This window comes from Pongo abelii, chromosome 2 (assembly GCF_028885655.2).
Source record: "Pongo abelii isolate AG06213 chromosome 2, NHGRI_mPonAbe1-v2.0_pri, whole genome shotgun sequence".
In the NCBI taxonomy this organism is placed as follows: Eukaryota; Metazoa; Chordata; class Mammalia; order Primates; family Hominidae; genus Pongo; species Pongo abelii.
In genome coordinates, this window is record NC_085928.1 from 164063882 (window position 1) to 164082283 (window position 18402).

Below are 18402 nucleotides of genomic sequence, written 5' to 3' on the forward strand. Positions count from 1 at the left end.
CACCGTAGCCTCCACCTCTATCTGTACAAAAAATTAAAAAATTTAGCTAGGCATGGTGGTGCGTGCCTGTAATCCCAGCTACTGAGGAGGCTGAGGTGAGAGGATCACTTGAGCCTGGGGGTTTGAGGCTGCAGTGAGCCATAATCATATCACTGCACTCAGCCTCAGTGACAGAGTGAAACCCTGTCTCAAAAATAAAAAAGAAAAGAAAAGGAAACAAAAATTGTACAGACCAGAAAGGAAGAAATGAAACTGTTGCAACTTGCGGATAACGTGATTGATTTATGTAGAAAATCCCAAGGAATCAACAAAAAATCCTCAAGCTAATGATTGAGCTAAGCAAGGTCACAGGATATAAGATACATGTACAAAATCATTTGTACTTCTATGACTAGCAATGAACACATGGACATCAAAATAGAAAATGCAGTACCATTTACAATTGCTAAAAAGGTCAAAGATTTAGGTGCAAATCTTATGAAACAAGTATTAGGACTAATATACTGGAAACTACATGACACTTTAAAAAGTTGACAATCTGAATAAATGAAGAGACATATTGTGTTCATGGACTGGAAGACTTGGCAGTAAAGATATCAATTCTGTAGAAACTGATCTATACATTTAATACAATTCCTACCAAAATCCCAGCAAGATATTTTCGCAGTTATAGACAAGATCATTCTAAAATTAAAATGAAAAGGTACATAAACCAGAATAGCTAAAATTAGTTTGAAAAATAAATACAGTTGATCTTTGGTATCTGTGGGGGATTGGTTCCAGGACCTCCTGTGGATAGCAAAATCTTCAGATGCTTAAGTCCCTTATATAAAATGGCATAGTATGTGTATATAATCTGTGCACCTCCTCCCATATACTTTAAAATCATCTCTAGATCACTTATAATACCTAATATCATGTAAATGCTACATCAACAGCTGTTTACTATGTTGTTTAGGGAATACTGACAAGAAAAATATCTGTATGTGTTTAGTACAGGCACAATTTTGTATCTGAATATTTTTGATCCAAAGTTGGCTGAATTCACATATAGGAACATATAGGAACCCACAGATACAGAGAGTTGACTGTATAATGGGAGGAATCAGGATATCTAATTTCAATATAGCTATAATAATCAAAATTGAGTTGTTGCTAGAGGGATAGAGACACAGAAAAATGAAACAGAATAGAAAATCCAAATGTAGACTCACTCAAATATACCCAACTGACTTTTTACAAAAGTACAAAAACAATTCAATGGAGGAAAGTTAGCCTTTTCAATTAACAGTGCCAGGGCAATTAGACATCCACATGCAAAACAAACAAACAAATGAACAAACAAAAAAAACCAGCTACAACTGTTTCATAGTTTATTCAAAAATTAAAATGAATCATAAACTTAAATGTAAAATGTAAAACTAAAAATTTTATTTGAAAAATATAGGAGAAAATCTTTGAGATCTAAGGCTAGGAAGGAGTTATTAGAGTTGACACAAAAGCATGACCCATAAAAGGATATTTGATAAACTGGACCTCATTAAATTAAAAACTTGTTTTGTGCGAATGCAAATTTTGATTCAGGGGGTCTATGGTTGAACCCGAGATTCTGCACTTACTAAAAGTTTTCAGATGATGCTGAAGCTGCTGGTGTAGGAACCATACTTTGAATAGCAAGAGACAGACAATCTGTTTGGCTCCTTACAGTCCTAAAATTACAGGGATAAATAATTTAATGGACAAATAAATTTTGTTATTTTATAGGGTTCACAATTTAGAGAAGTAGAGGAGATAATTTCAGTTGAAGGAAAAATAGAAACCCCTCAAAATCCAATTTTATACCTGCATAAAATGAAAAACAAAATCTTATCTTTTCAAATGTCTTTAATTATCTAATATTCTCATTTTTTTTTCTAAAAAGAGATAATAAAAGGAGGTTTTTTAATTCAAAGGTATAACTGAATAGGTAGATTTGTTTACAACTATTCTTGTGAAATACTTTTTTAAAAAAATACGACCAACTTCTTTGCAAATAGCAGACACATACCTCAACTATCATGAGCTAATTTTTGGTAGATAATGTATATAATTAGGCAGAAATAGGCAAGCTCACACTACTAGTAGATTAACTATCAAATATTCAGTCAAAACTCCATTTGTGGCCCCCACTTCTTGATCGAGTTCTATTCCCACTTCATCTTCTACCATCTTGTCGACTTCCTGAGTGACTCCCTTGTCAACTCTGTCTACCTGATAGGCCACCAGATGGACCACCTGACCGGCCTGACCCGTGCGACCAGCCACTCCTCTGTCGGGGATCAGAAGATTTGTTTCCATCATAATATTCTTCAATTTCAGGTAATTTGGCTGGCACTGAGAGTATCCAGTTGGAATCATGCCACTCTGCCTGTAACCTTTCTGATTCAGTTGTAGGAACATCAAAGCAAACACCCATATTTCCTTTCAGGAGGCACATACTGGTAATCTGAGACACTGCCTTACTACTTAGCTTTCTGTTATGTTCTTTCCAGGCACAGGTGACATCCTGTATTTCCTCTAGGCTTTCCAGAGTCATGGTCATCAGAGGCGATCAAAGATCGTGGTTCAAAAGTTGATGCACCAGAAATGTGGGCTAAAGTTGCAGCCAATGCATCCACTGCCCCTTTCTCTTCCATCAGTCTCTGAGCTGATGGTCAGAAAAAATCAACAGCAGCATAAGAAACGGAAGTCAGAAACCTGATGGTATCCATGCTTTTAGATTTAACTAAATCCATTGTAGAAGGAACACCTACACATTTAAAAGTAATTCCTGCTTTTTGTTCCACATATCTTAGTTGACCTCTTTCTCTTGGTTGATAAAAACATACACAAATCCCTGTCCAGCTCTACCTGTGCATCCAGAGCGATGGATACAGGCCTCAACATCCTGAGGAGGAGAACGTTGAATCACCAGGTCTACTTCAGGTATGTGCAAACTATGGGCAGCCACATTGGTTGCCATCAAAACTTTAAAACTATCTTCTCTGAAGCCTTTTAGTGTAATTTCTCTTTCTGACTGTGCAATGTCCCCATGTAAACACTGGGCATTCTGTTTTATGTGTGGATTCATGACCATTTCAGTTACATTCTTCTTGGTCTCACAGAAAATAATAGCCCTCCCTTCAGACCCACTGTAGACTTGAAGGACATCTCCAATAACTGCTGGCCTCTGAGACCAATGACACTGAATGACCAAGTGTTCCACAGTAGTTGCAGCCTTTTGAGTCATTTTTCCAACAAGGTCAACCTGTTCATATCTGGGTTTCATGTATTTTTTGGCAACTTTGTATACCCACTGTGGGCAAGTTGCAGAAAAAAGTAAAGTCTGAGGATTGTCTTCAGAATCAGTTTTGTAAGATTTGTAAATCATATCTTCAACTTGTTCATCAAAATCTAAATCTAACATTTGATCCACTTCATCAAACACAACAAGGCGCAGTTTAGAAAGATCCAGTCAGCCACTCTGCAGACGATCTTTGATATGACCAGGAGTTCCATCCAAGATGTCAATACCATTTCGCATATGATTAATTTGGCTTTGATATGGTGTTCCACCATAAAAACATGCCATGCTGAGTTTCCTAGTTTTATCTTTGAAGTCTTTGGCTACTTGGTTTGCCAGTTCCCTTGTTGGAGACAAAACAAGTACCTTTGGTGAGCAGCTTTTTAAAAAATTGTTTCTTGATGTCTTTGGAGTCTTTCAGTCAAGGGGATGGCAAAAAATAATGACTTTCCTGTTCCTGTCCATGCTCGAGCTATTAAATCTTTTCCTTCATAAACAGGACAAGGTCTTAACTTGAATAGGAAAGAGATATGTTACCCTTTGACCTTTCAGAAGCTTTATAGTCTCTTCAGAAATATGGAAATAGGAGAAGGCTCCTTCTTTCTGTTCACATGTTAAGGTCTCCTCTAGTTTATTATCACTTGATTTATGAGTAGAACTATCTAAGGATGATACTTGCTTTGAATTTTTTTATATTCATCAATATTTCCATTTGGTAGATCTTTTCTTCCTATGAGATTTAGAGAATTCATCTGAAAGTCTATTAAATCCTTCTTCAGTGTCTCCATTTAGCTTCTCTTTCATTTTAGTTTTTTTTTTTTGGCCTTGGGAGCATCCAGGTCATCTATAACAACACTTTCTCTTGTTTTTGATTTCTCATCAGGGTCAGAATGGTGCCTTGACTTCCTTCTGTCACTCCAGCACTGTGCAATGTGTTTTCAGCTTATCTTGTTTAAATCTTCATAACAACCCTATAAGGGAAGTACAGGTCTATAATCCCTTATCCAAAATTGTGATATCCATAGAGCTCTTAGTGATAAGGTCAGGGGGTAGATTCTGCTTTCTAAGGCTGTACAAAATAAGTCTCATTCTTTTGTTGAATGTCAGTCTTCGAATACTGCCACCTTAGCCTCTTCAGCTGATTTCTTTTTTGCAGGTCAAATGTCTCCAGTAAAAATTTTACCTGTGCATTTTCCAGCACCTTGTGATCCTCTGAGTGTTTCAGGACTTTTTTTTTTTTTTTTTTTTCACAGAGGGCAGGGAGGTGGGAGGAGGAAAGACACTACAACTCCTCTACAGGCTCCTTGAGGGCAGGGACCATTTCTTACTTAGTTTAAGCCCCTTGGTGCTCAGCAAAGAGTATGGTACAAATTAGGGTCAATAAATACCTTTTGCCTCTCCTTCTTCTGGCTCTCGGACTCCTCCAAGGGTGTTTCTAGCTCCATAATGTCCCCCCAAGGAGTTTCCCAGGCACTACTGGCCACCACCACCTTCCTCCACGCACAGGGGCCACAACTACCTATCAGCAGTGACAGCGTGGAAGGAAGCTGAGCCTAAAGCTTTATTCAAATGACACTGATATTGAAAATGATGAAAAACTCTGATGACAAATGATCAAGTTTCTGCATGAAACCTCATTTTACATTGATTTTATGGCCAAAACATAAGCTTCTGAAATGAATATATCATGATACTTAAGTTACTTTATTTATTTATTTAGAGTTGGAGTCTTACTCTGTCGCCCAGGCTGGAGTGCAGTGGCGCAATCTTGGCTCACTGCAACCTCCGCCTCCTGGGTTCAAGCGGTTCTCCTGCCTCAGCCTCCTGTGTAGCTGGGATTACACGTGTGTGCCACCAGGCCCAGCTAATTTTGGTATTTTTAATAGAGATGGGGTTTCACCATGCTGGTCAGGATGTTCTCAAACTCCCGACCTTGTGATCCACCCGCCTTGGCCTCCCAAAGTGCTGGGATTACAGGTGTGAACCACTGCGCCCGGCCACTTCATTTCTTATTATGGAAATTTGTATTCTCATATTTTCAATTCATACTTTTTAGCCCTGTGTGAATCCGTGTGTACAATCATCACAGCCTGCAAGAAATCCTTAGGGAATTTTGGATTTAAGTGTGTTGTTGCTCTCGGGATTATTAGACAGGGTTTTCCATTGTCTGTTCTAATAGAATGAAACCTCTAGTTTTATCTCTTAAAATGGCATTTCAAATCAGATATGATATGTATCCAAATTTATTTCCATATTTTATCCATTTATTTCTGTTTTTCTAACAAAATATAAGAGGATAAACTAGCTTGAAAGAAAGCATACACTGATTCTAATTTACAAGAAAATAAAATTTCATCAGGAATAAATGAATCCTAAGAAATTAAATAATTTTTTATATCCTAATGATAAACACTCATTCAATTGGATGTTAGGAATATCCTACAAAAAATATTTGCAAGAAAAAAATTTCTCATACCTAATTAACCAGAATTAGGTCAGAAATGATATATTTTCATTTGTAAGACAGTTTCAAAGGATAAATACAATGTTTTTGTAAGGTTGCTATACTCCAGAAAAGGTGTTAAAGTTTACATTGATGATATTCATGTAAGTATGGAAGACAAGAATACTTTTGTCAAACATCATATTGGGATACAAAGAGCATCAAACTAAAAAGCAAATTTAAAGAGGCAAATAGAGTAGGCAGTGTCCTAGAGTAGAGGAGGCTAGTGACAGAGAATAAGAGTAAATGAGCACTTGGGACCTTACTGGTGTGATGAAATGTTCTAAAACTGATTTATGGTGATGTTTGTACAAGTTGGTAAACTTACTAGAAATCATTGACTTGTTCACTTGAAGTGGATGACTTACGGGCTATGTTAGTCCGTTTTCATGCTGCTATGAAGACATAACTGAGACTGGATAATTTGTAAAGAAAAGAGGTTTAATTGACTCAGTTCTGCATGGAAAGGGAGGCCTCAGGAAACTTATGGCAGAAGGTGAAACAGGCACGTCTTACATGGCAGCAGGAAAGAGAAATGAGTGAGAGCAAGGGAAATGCCAGATGCTTATAAAATCATCAGATCTTGTGAGAACTCACTCTTGATCATGAGAACAGTATGGGGGAAACCACCCACATGATTCAATTACCTCCACCTGGTCCCTCCCTTGACACATGGGTATTATGGGGATTATAATTCAAGGTGAGATTTGGGTGGGGGCACATAACCAAATTATATCACAGGCTATGTAAAATATTCCTCAATGAAGTATTCTTAAGAAAAGAGCATTTTGGTCAGGAATGGTGCCTCATGTCTCCAACCCCAGCACTTTGGGAGGTTGAGGCAGGCAGATCACTTAAGGCCAGGAGTTTGAGACCAGCCTGGCCAATATGGAGAAACGTCAATCTACAAAAATTACAAAAAAATTAGCCAGGTATGGTGGCATATGCCTCTAATCTTAGCAATTTGGGAGGCTGAGGCATGAGAATAGTTTGAACCCTGGAGGCTGAGGTTGCAGTGAGCACCACTGCACTGCAGCCTGGGTGACAGAGCAAGACTCTGTCTCAAAAAAAAAGAGCATTTTACTGACATTCAGGAGACCATGAAAGACAGCACTTGTTCTGCCACTAAATAGTTGTATGACCCTGAACAAGTAGTGTATTCATTAAAGATCTTTGTTTCATTATCTATAAAGAAGTTGGGAGGGTGGAGCCAAGATGGCTGAATAGGAACAGCTCCAGTCTAGAGCTCCCAGCATGAGCGATGCAGAAGACGGGTGATTTCTGCACTTCCAACTGAGGTACCGGGTTCATCTCACGGGGGAGTGTCAGAAAGTGGGTGCAGGACAGTGGGTGCAGCGCACTGAGTGTGAGCCGAAGCAGGGTGAGGCATCGCCTCACCTGGGAAGCACAATGGGTCAGGGAATTCCCTTTCCTAGTCAAAGAAAGGGGTGACAGACAGCACCTGGAAAATCGGGTCACTCCCACCCTAATACTGTGCTTTTCCAACGGTCTTAGCAAACAGCACACCAAGAGATTATATCCCACGCCTGGCTCGGAGGGTCCTATGCCCACGGAGCCTCGCTCATTGCTAGCACAGCAGTCTGAGATCAAACTGCAAGAAGCCAGCGAGGCTGAGGGAGGGGCGCCCAACACTGCCAAGGCTTGAGTAGCTAAGCAAAGTGGCCTGGAAGCTCGAACTGGGTGGAGCCCACCTCCACTCAAGGAGGCCTGCCTGCCTCTGTAGACTCCACCTCTGGGGGAAGGGAATAGCCAAACAAAATGCAGCAGAGTCCTCTGCAGACTTAAATGTCCCTGTCTGACAGTTTTGAAGAGAGTAGTGGTTCTCCCAGCACATAGCTGGAGATCTGAGAATGGACAGACTGTCTCCTCAAGTGGGTCCCTGACCCCCGAGTAGCCTAACTGGGAGGCACACCCCAGGAGGGGCAGACTGACACCTCAAATGGCCAGGTATGCCTCTGAGACAAAACTTCCAGAGGAACGATCACGCAGCAACCTTTGCTGCTCACCAATATCTGCTGTTCTGCAGCCTCTGCTGCTGATACCCAGGCAAACAGGGTCTGGAGTGGACCTCCAGCAAACTCCAACAGACCTGCAGCTGAGGGTCCTGACTGTTAGAAGGAAAACTAACAAACAGAAAGGACATTCACACCAAAACCCCATCTGTACGTCACCATCATCAAAGACCAAAGGTAGATAAAACCACAAAGATGGGGGAAAAAAAAGAGCAAAAACACTGGAAACTCTAAAAATCAGAGTGCCTCTCCTCCTCCAAAGGAACACAGCTCCTCACCAGCAACAGAACAAAGCTGGACAGAGAATGACTTTGGCGAGTTGAGAGAAGAAGGCTTCAGAAGATCAAACTACTCCGAGCTAAAGAAGGAAGTTTGAACCCGTGGCAAAGAAGTTAAAAACCTTGAAAAAAAATTAGATGAATGGCTAACTAGAATAACCAATGCAGAGAAGTCCTTAAAGGACCTGATGGAGCTGAAAACCAAGGCACAAGAACTACATGACGAATGCACAAGCCTCAGTAGCTGATTCAATCAACTGGAAGAAAGGGTATCAGTGATGGAAGATCAAATGAATGAAATGAAGCAAGAAGAGAAGTTTAGAGAAAAAAAGAATAAAAAGAAATGAACAAAGCCTCCAAGAAATATGGGACTATGTGAAAAGACCAAATCTACATCTGATTGGTGTTCCTGAAAGTGACGGGGAGAATGGAACCAAGTTGGAAAACACTCTGCAGGATATTATCCGGGAGAACTTCCCCAATCTAGCAAGGCAGCCAACATTCAAATTCAGGAAATACAGAGAACGCCACAAAGATAATCCTCAAGAAGAGCAACTCCAAGACACATAATTGTCAGATTCACCAAAGTCGAAATCAAGGAAAAAATGTTAAGGGCAGCCAGAGAGAAAGGTCAGGTTACCCACAAATGGAAGCCCATCAGACTAACAGCGGATCTCTTGGCAGAAACTCTACAAGCCAGAAGAGAGTGGGGGCCAATATTCAACATTCTTAAAGAAAAGAATTTTCAACCCAGAATTTCATATCCAGCCAAACTAAGCTTCATAAGTGAAGGAGAAATAAAATCCTTTACAGACAAGCAAATGTTCAGAGATTTTGTCACCACCAGGCGTGCCTTACAAGAGCTCCTGAAGGAAGCACTAGGCATAGAAAGTAACAACTGGTAGCAGCCACTGCAAAAACATGCCAAATTGTAAAGACCATTGAGGCTAGGAAGAAACTGCATCAACTAACGAGCAAAATAACCAGCTAACATCATAATGACAGGATCAAATTCACACATAACAATGTTAACCTTAAATGTAAATGGGATAAATGCTCCAATTAAAAGACACAGACTGGCAAATTGGATAAAGAGTCAAGACCCATCAGTGTGCTGTATTCAGGAAACCCATCTCATGTGCAGAGACACACATAGGCTCAAAATAAAAGGATGGAGGAAGATCTACCAAGCAAATGGAAAATAAAAAAAGGCAGGGGTTGCAATCCTAGTCTCTGATAAAACAGACTTTAAGCCAACAAAGATCAAAAGAGACAAAGAAGGCCATTACATAATGGTAAAGGGATCAATTCAATAAGAATAGCTAACTATTCTAAATATATATGCACCCAATACAGGAGCACCCAGATTCATAAAGCAAGTCCTCAGAGACCTAAAAAGAGACTTAGACTCCCACACAATAATAATGGGAGACTTTAACACCCCACTGTCAACATTAGACAGATCAACAAGACAGAAAGTTAAAAAGGATATCCAGGAATTGAACTCAGCTCTGCACCAAGCGGACCTAATAGACATCTACAGAACTCTCCACCCCAAATCACAGAATATGCATTCTTCTCAGCACCACACCACACTTATTCCAAAATTGATCACATAGTTGGAAGTAAAGCACTCCTCAGCAAATGTAAAAGAACAGAAATTATAACAAACTGTCTCTCAGACCACAGTGCAATCAAACTAGAACTCAGGATTAAGAAACTCACTCAAAACTGCTCAAGTACATGGAAACTGAACAACCTGCTCCTGAATGACTACTGGGTACATAACGAAATGAAGGCAGAAATAAAGATGTTCTTTGAAACCAACGAGAACAAAGACACAACATACCAGAATCTCTGGGACACATTCAAAGCAGTGTGTAGAGGGACATTTATAGCACTAAGTGCCCACAAGAGAAAGCAGGAAAGGTCTAAAATGGACACCCTAACATCACAATTAAAAGAACTAGAGATGCAAGAGCAAACACATTCAAAAGCTAGCAGAAGGCAAGAAATAACTAAGATCAGAGCAGAACTGAAGGAAATAGAGACACAAAAAACCCTTCAAAAAATCAATGAATCCAGGAGCTGGTTTTTTGAAAAGATCAACAAAATTGATAGACTGCTAGCAAGACTAATAAAGAAGAAAAGAGAGAAGAATCAAATAGACGCAATAAAAAATGATAAAAGGGATATCACCACCGATCCCACAGAAATACAAACTACTGTCAGAGAATAGTATAAACACCTCTATGCAAATAAACTAGAAAATCTAGAAGAAATGGATAAATTCCTTGACACATACACCCTCCCAAGACTAAACCAGGAAGAAGTTGAATCTCTGAATAGACCAATAACAGGCTCTGAAATTGAGGCAATGGTTAATAGCTTACCAACCAAAAAAAAGTCCAGGACCAGATGGATTCACAGCCGAATTCTACCAGAGGTACAAGGAGGAGCTGGTACCATTCCTTCTGAAACTATTCCAATCAATAGAAAAAGAGGGAATCCTCCCTAACTCATTTTATGAGGCCAGCATCATCCTGATACCAAAGCCTGGCAGAGACACAACAAAAAAAGAGAATTTTAGACCAATATCCCTGATGAACATCGATGCAAAAATCCTCAATAAAATACTGGCAAACCGAATCCAGCAGCACATCAAAAAGCTTATCCACCATGATCAAGTGGGCTTCATCCCTGGGATGCAAGGCTGGTTCAACATATGCAAATCAATAAACATAATCCAGCATATAAACAGAACCAAAGACAAAAACCACATGATTATCTCAATAGATGCAGAAAAGGCCTTTGACAAAATTCAACAACCCTTCATGCTAAAAACTCTCAATAAATTAGGTATTGATGGGAAGTATCTCAAAATAATAAGAGCTATCTATGACAAACCCACAGCCAATATCATACTGAATGGAAAAAAACTGGAAGCATTCCCTTTGAAAACTGGCACAAGACAGGGATGCCCTCTCTCGTCACTCCTGTTCAACATAGTGTTGGAAGTTCTGGCCAGGGCAATCAGGCAGGAGAAGGAAATAAAGCGTATTCAATTAGGAAGAGAGGAAGTCAAATTATCCCTGTTTGCAGATGACATGATTGCATATCTAGAAAACCCCATCGTCTCAGCCCAAAATCTCCTTAAGCTGATAAGCAACTTCAGCAAAGTCTCAGGATACAAAATTAATGTGCAAAAATCACAAGCATTCTTATACACCAATAACAGACAAACAGAGAGCCAAATCATGAGTGAACTCCCATTCACAATTGCTTCAAAGAGAATAAAATACCTAGGAATACAACTTACAAGGGACGTGAAGGACCTCTTCAAGGAGAACTACAAACCACTGCTCAATGAAATAAAAGAGGATCCAAACAAATGGAAGAACATTCCATGCTCATGGGTAGGAAGAATCAATACTGTGAAAATGGCCATACTGCCCAAGGTAATTTATAGATTCAATGCCATCCCCATCAAGCTACCAATGACTTTCTTCACAGAATTGGAAATAACTACTTTAAAGTTCATGTGGAACCAAAAAAGAGCCTGCATCGCCAAGTCAATCCTAAGCCAAAAGAACAAAGCTGGAGGCATCACGCTACCTGACTTCAAAGTATACTACAAGGCTACAGTAACCAAAACAGCAGGTTACTGTTACCAAAACAGAGATATAGACCAATGGAATAGAACACAGCCCTCAGAAATAATGCCACATATCTACAACCATCTGATCTTTGACAAACCTGAGAAAAACAAGAAATGGGGAAAGGATTGCCTATTTAATAAATGGTGCTGGGAAAACTGGCTAGCCATATGTACAAAGCTGAAACTGGATCCCTTCCTTACACCTTATACAAAAATTAATTCAAGATGGATTGAAGACTTAAATATTAGACCTAAAACCATAAAAACCCTAGAAGAAAACCTAGGCAATACCATTCAGGACACAGGCACGGGCAAGGACTTCATGTCTAAAACACCAAAAGCCATGGCAAAAAAAGCCAAAATTGACAAATGGGATCTAATTAAACTAAAGAGTTTCTGCACAGCAAAAGAAACTACCATCGGAGTGAAGAGGCAACCTACAGAATGGGAGAAAATTTTTGCAATCTACTCGTCTGAGAAAGGGCTAATATCCAGAATCTACAATGAACTCAAACAAATTTACAAGAAAAAAACAAACAGCTCCATCAAAAAGAAACAGCCAAAAGACACATGAAAAAATGCTCATCATCACTGGCTATCAGAGAAATGCAAATCAAAACCACAATGAGATACCATCTAACACCAGTTAGAATGGCGATCATTAAAAAGTCAGGAAACAACTGGTGCTGGAGAGGATGTGGAGAAATAGGAACACTTTTACACTGTTGGTGGGACTGTAAACTAGTTCAACCATTGTGGAAGTCAGTGTGGCGATGGCTCAGGGATCTAGAACTGGAAATACCATTTGACCCAGCCATCCCATTACTGGGTATATACCCAAAGGATTATAAATCTTGCTGCTATAGAGACACATGCACACGTATGCTTATTGCGACACTATTCACAATAGCAAAGTCTTGGAACCAACCCAAATGTCCATCAATGATAGACTGGATTAAGAAAATGTGGCACATATACACCATGGAATACTATGCAGCCATAAAAAAGGATGAGTTCATGTCCTTTGTAGGGACATGGATGAAGTTGGAAACCATCATTCTCAGCAAACTATTGCAAGGACAAAAAACCAAATACTGCATGTTCTCACTCATAGATGAGAATTCAACAATGAGAACCCATGGACACAGGAAGGGGAACATCACACACCGGGGCCTGTTGTGGGGTCAGGGGAGCAGGGAGGGATAGCATTAGGAGATATACCTAATGTTAAATGACGAGTTAATGGGTGCAGCACACCAACATGGTACATGTATACATATGTAGCTAACTTGCACGTTGTACACATGTACCCTAAAACTTAAAGTATAATAAAAAAAAATTAATAAAATTAAAAAAAAAAGAAGTTGGGCTAAATAAACCCGAAAGTATCTCTTATCTCTTCCTATTCCAACATTCTATGGCTATTTTGGCAAAGCAGCCTCAATGAATGCACTTTTTTTCCTTGAAAAATATCTAAGTATAAAAGCTCTTCTAAAAAAATTAAAATCACAAAACCTTCTTTAAAAACTTCCCCAAAGAAATTATGGATCCAAGATACCTCAAAGGAAACTTTATTTATCAATAAAGCATTGTTGTGGAAGGAAGTTTTTATCCTTCCAAAATATATGAAATGAAAGCCACTATGCAGCCTACAATGAAAATGTCTGAGGTGGGAAGATATAACAAGAAAGAAAAGAAAGCAGATTATAAACCAATGTTTATGAGTTTCATAGACCTTTATGAACTAGAAAGAAACCTGTAAGGATGATTTAATGATGCTCATACACTTCTAATTTATACCCCTCTTTCAATAGGAAACACTTATTAAGCTCAAATACAGGTAAGAAACCATGTAAAATCCTGTAGATATGGGCACATACAGATATGTGCATGTCTTATATATTTGTGTGTGCATGTTTGTATATATAATGTATAGTTAACTCCTTTCTGGTGATAGAAATAATACATTACTGCTTCATTTTGCTATTGAAATATATCTAAAGAACATGCACCAAGAAGTGTCTTAGGTTATAGAAAATTAAGGATGACTTCTACATGACTATAATGTTAATAATTTTAACCCTTGTGAAAAAAATCATTTAACTCCATAGAGCCTATATGGGTTGTATGCATTATTTAAATCAATGGAATCTTCTTCTCAGTTTTTTTTTTTTTGTGTGCAAAATAAGGGACATTCTTTAGAAAATTCTGTGATACTTCTTATCTAGAAAATAATTTGATAAGTTTAATATTTATGCCTTAAAAACATAACATATGGCATTATACTCTGGTAGTTTGTATTCTTGTCAGTGAAGCTAAGCTGGGAATTAATTACATTTTCCATATGTCTCTTACTTGTATCCCTCCAGATTGAAGTTGACCAAGAAAGGAAGTTACATGCTATTTGGAAGGTGGAAAAGGCAATGGCCATAACCATTTGAAAATCTTCTCATAGGCAGAATCAGAGACAGACAGAAGAAAGGGTACCAGACAGGGGCCAGCTTGTCATCACTCCCTTCTGATCCACATCTAGCTTGTCTTGACTGCTGGTATTGTTGACCAACAGAGCCTCCGATCCACCCCAGATGCTTGGCTATGGGCCCACAGAGGTCATGGTTATTCGGAGGCAACAGCTTTTCATAGACTGCTCCACAAATTTCCCCTTTGTGGTCCTACTTTTTTGGCTAGACATACTTGGTTTCTCAAGTTGACTGAGTGGTAACTCTGTCTCTGATCCTCAAACTTCTCTTGAAGTCCTCTTCTTCTCCAGCTTTCTCCACAATTCTAAATGAAGTATCTTGTCCCATAATACCCATAGTGTTTTTGCTCCTTGGGCTAAACCTTAATAGATACAAATTCCTAATCAATGGAAGAGAAAACCTAACTGAAATAATGAAGAAAAATATGATGATTTTAATTAATTCAAAAACCCAAAAACATTTATGGATGAAGGTGGTGGAAGGTAGTCCAATCACAGAATCTCTCTCATCCAGTAAAATGAAGAAAGACAACAGTTATAGATTCACTAGGAGCAACCAAACAAGGAAAGGGTCCAGTCTCATGCAAAAGCTTCTAAGAGTGGTGGCCACCAAACAGAAACAAAAGATTCATCCACTTCTGTAAGCAGTTGCCCAGAAAGAAGATGATTTGAAAAAATCTGAGAATTCTGGCTATGAATGAATTCCATTTTGGTAAGAGATGGTTTAAAGTAATGATTCTCAAAACGAGGGCTGCAAGCAGTTTCAGGGGGTCTGTGGTCAAAACCGATCTTACAAACAGTTTCAGGGGGTCTGTGTGGCCAAAGCTATTTTAATGACTATACTAAGGTTTTATTTATCATTTTCACCATGTTAACATTTTTACTGAAGGTACTAAAGCAATGGTGGGTAAAACTGCTGGCAGTTTAACAAGAATCAAGGCTGTGGCACCACATTTTCTTGGTAGCCACTGTATATCTAATCACCGCACATACAGAGTAAAAAATAAACCAACAATTTCACTTAAGAATGTCCTTGATGAAGGTGTGTATTAAGGTTATCCCCATTTTACAGATGAGAAAATTGAGATGCACTGATGTTAAGTATCTTTTTCAAGGTCAAACAGCCAATAAGTGGTAGAACTGGAATTCCAATCTGGGCAGTATGGCACTAGAAAAAATAGATAGTACGATTCGATTTATTCATTCGCTATATTTTTATTGAGTACTTAATATGAGGCAGATACTACTCCAGGGACTGGAGGTACAAAATGATTATCCATCTGTCCATCCAAACATCCATTCATTATTCTGTCTGCATATGTGCATAGAGACCTATGGTAATTTCTGGGTAGTATAATTTTAGGTTAGATGCCTCTCTCTTCTTGGTAGTTTTCTGTACTGCTTGAATTTTACAAATAATGAGCATATGCTATTTTTATTAAAAACAATAAGGTAATTATTCTTAAGACAAAACTGAACACAACTAATTTCTCTTTTGAAGAAAATACAAAGTAAAATTTGAAGTCTTAAAGGAGTATGAAAAGACTGCTCTGTTCTTTCTGCCACTTTTAAGTATTCTTCCTTCCCACTACTTACATAGCAACAGAATATAGTATATGGGAAATTCTTTTCTAAAACTGATTTAGAAGACAAAAGTCTCCAAAATCTTCCCATCCCACACAGCAGATACTAAAGCAATTCTTTTTAAAATACATTATTACAAAGATTCTTCAGAAAAAATTAACTGAAAATTCTAGTGGTATTATTGAATCTCAAATAAAAATAATGCTAATGATGAAGTTATACATAGAACATCACTCATATGCACACTTTTCAGAAATTAGACACTTGCCTTCAGAGGAAATGAGTTCTGTGAAAGTGAAATGGCATATTCAACTAGTCTTCTTATTCCTGGGGAGAGAATAGCATACACATTTTAACAACATCAGGAATACATAAAAGTACGTGCCTAATAAAATCTAGATGTTTCTTTGTAACCTGATTGATAGTGCTTCTTCAATTGATGGAATTACTAAGATATTTGCATTTAAATTTTTTCTCAGTTTTGGTTTTAATTCACATTCATTATTTATATAGTGGATAGGACAATCATATGCACTAATGTATATTTTAATTTTACAGGGTGAAAACTTGTGATGCTCCAAAGCTTTTGTTTTCAAAAAATTTGGACCAGTACGGGGTGCTTTTTTTCTTTTCTCTACCAAAACTTGTTAGGGTTTCAGAATAAATTGGCCATCCTAATGTGGAAGTCTAGGAATCTGGGTATCCAGCTTCTTAGAACCAATAATTCCCTTTATTATAAAAGTATTCGAGGAACATTAAATGCACTGATTGAGCCTATTTGTTCTTCCAGGGTCCAGACCTCTAATCTTTATTCTTTAGACATGTTTACAAATGCCAGTCTTAGATTGGTGCTGAACTGACCACATAAAAATACAAGCAGAACTTATTAAAAAGATAAATTTATAGTCTCTACTTTGAGATATTTTAATTTAGTAGTTTAGAATTGGAAGCCAAAATTTATATTTGTGAAGAGTTCTCCAGATGATTTTCATATATAGCCAGATCTGAGAACTACTGACTTAGAATATCCTAAAAAAAGCGGGTGGATCATGAGGTCAGGAGATCGAGACCGTCCTGGCTAACACAGTGAAACCCCGTCTCTACTAAAAATACAAAAAATTAGCCAGGCATGGTGGTGGGCGCCTGTAGTCCCAGCTACTTGGGAGGCTGAGGCAGGAGAATGGCGTGAACCTGGGAGGTGGGGCTTGCAGTGAGCCGAGATCGTGCCACTGCACTCCAGCCTGGGCAACAGAGCAAGACTCCGTCTCAAAAAAAAAAAAAAAAAAAATGATGACAGAGCTGTGATGTCACATGGAGCAAACACTTTCTTGGTTAATTTACTGTCACCCCAAAAAAGGACATGGAAAAATATCTTGCTAGATTTCCATATTCTCCTGTTTCCCAAGTTTTAGTCAGAATTACAACTAAAGAAGCCAATAAGCATTTTTGTTAGCTGAAATACTTAAAAACTATTAAAAATATCAAAACTTCAAGGGGAAGAAACATTTATCATGAAGCTAATGAAGCTTAAGTTGTGCAACAAATCACATGCATGGGCCACTCTGAATGCTGATTATTGTTGAAAGTGGCAGTGCCCTGAGTGAAGAGTGGAAGCCAGGTTGCAATCAGAATGCATTCTTGTAAGTGTATCTGGGAAATGGCCTAAAGAGATCTCAGACAAAGTGTGTCTGAATCTCCAAGGCACCAATACACTTATTATTATTTTTTTAATTATAAATATTCGTTTTTGTATCTAATTTTGTATTCATGATTTGCATACTTTTTCTTACAGTTGTCTTTCCCAAACAAGCATTATTCAAGTCCTATATAACCCGGATCCATCCATGTATCAATGGTCAATATTAAGGATTCAGTGCAGAAATATCAGGGCTATTTAGAGATATTCCATTGGAAAATGATTACACGTGAGATCACTTGAAAATACACATTAGCAGATAATCTTTGAAGACTCCTCTAAGGATTTGGGTAGAGGGTGCAAAGGTCTTGTAGAAAGAAAGAGCATGGCATATTCAAAGAAATAAAATTAATAGGTTAGAAACTGAAGCAAATAGTTCAAGGGGAGGTTGAGGAGAGATGAAACCACAGGAACCAATCACTTAAGCCACATTAAGGAGTTTTAACCTTGTCCTTAAGGCAAAAGGAACTACCAAGGTGTTCTAAGCATAAAATTGACAGGAGAAAAATTGTAGTTTTGCAAATTTATTCTGGGCTGTGATGTGTAGATCAGAGGGTTATCTTAGTCCACTTTTGCTGCTATAACAAAATACTACAAACTGAATAATTGACAAATTATTCAGTCTTGAATAATTGGCCTCTTGGTTCTGGAGGCTAGGAAGTTCAAGATCAAGGTTCCAGCATTAGTGTTTGGTGAGGGGTGCTCTCTGCTTCCAAGATGCTGTCCCATTGCTGCAGCCTCCAGAGGGACAAACACTGTGTCCTCTCATAGCAAAAATGACAGGGAAGAGGGTGCTCTTTTCAACCTTGAGCCCATTTATAAGGATGCTAATCCTGATAGTGACAGGAA

General features: G+C 38.4%; 1 pseudogene; it reads right to left on the reverse strand.

Moving 5' to 3' along the window:
* Positions 1-2205: 2205 nt before the first annotated feature.
* LOC100456935 (ATP-dependent RNA helicase DDX50-like) lies at positions 2206-5968 on the reverse strand (annotated as a pseudogene).
* Positions 5969-18402: the final 12434 nt, after the last annotated feature.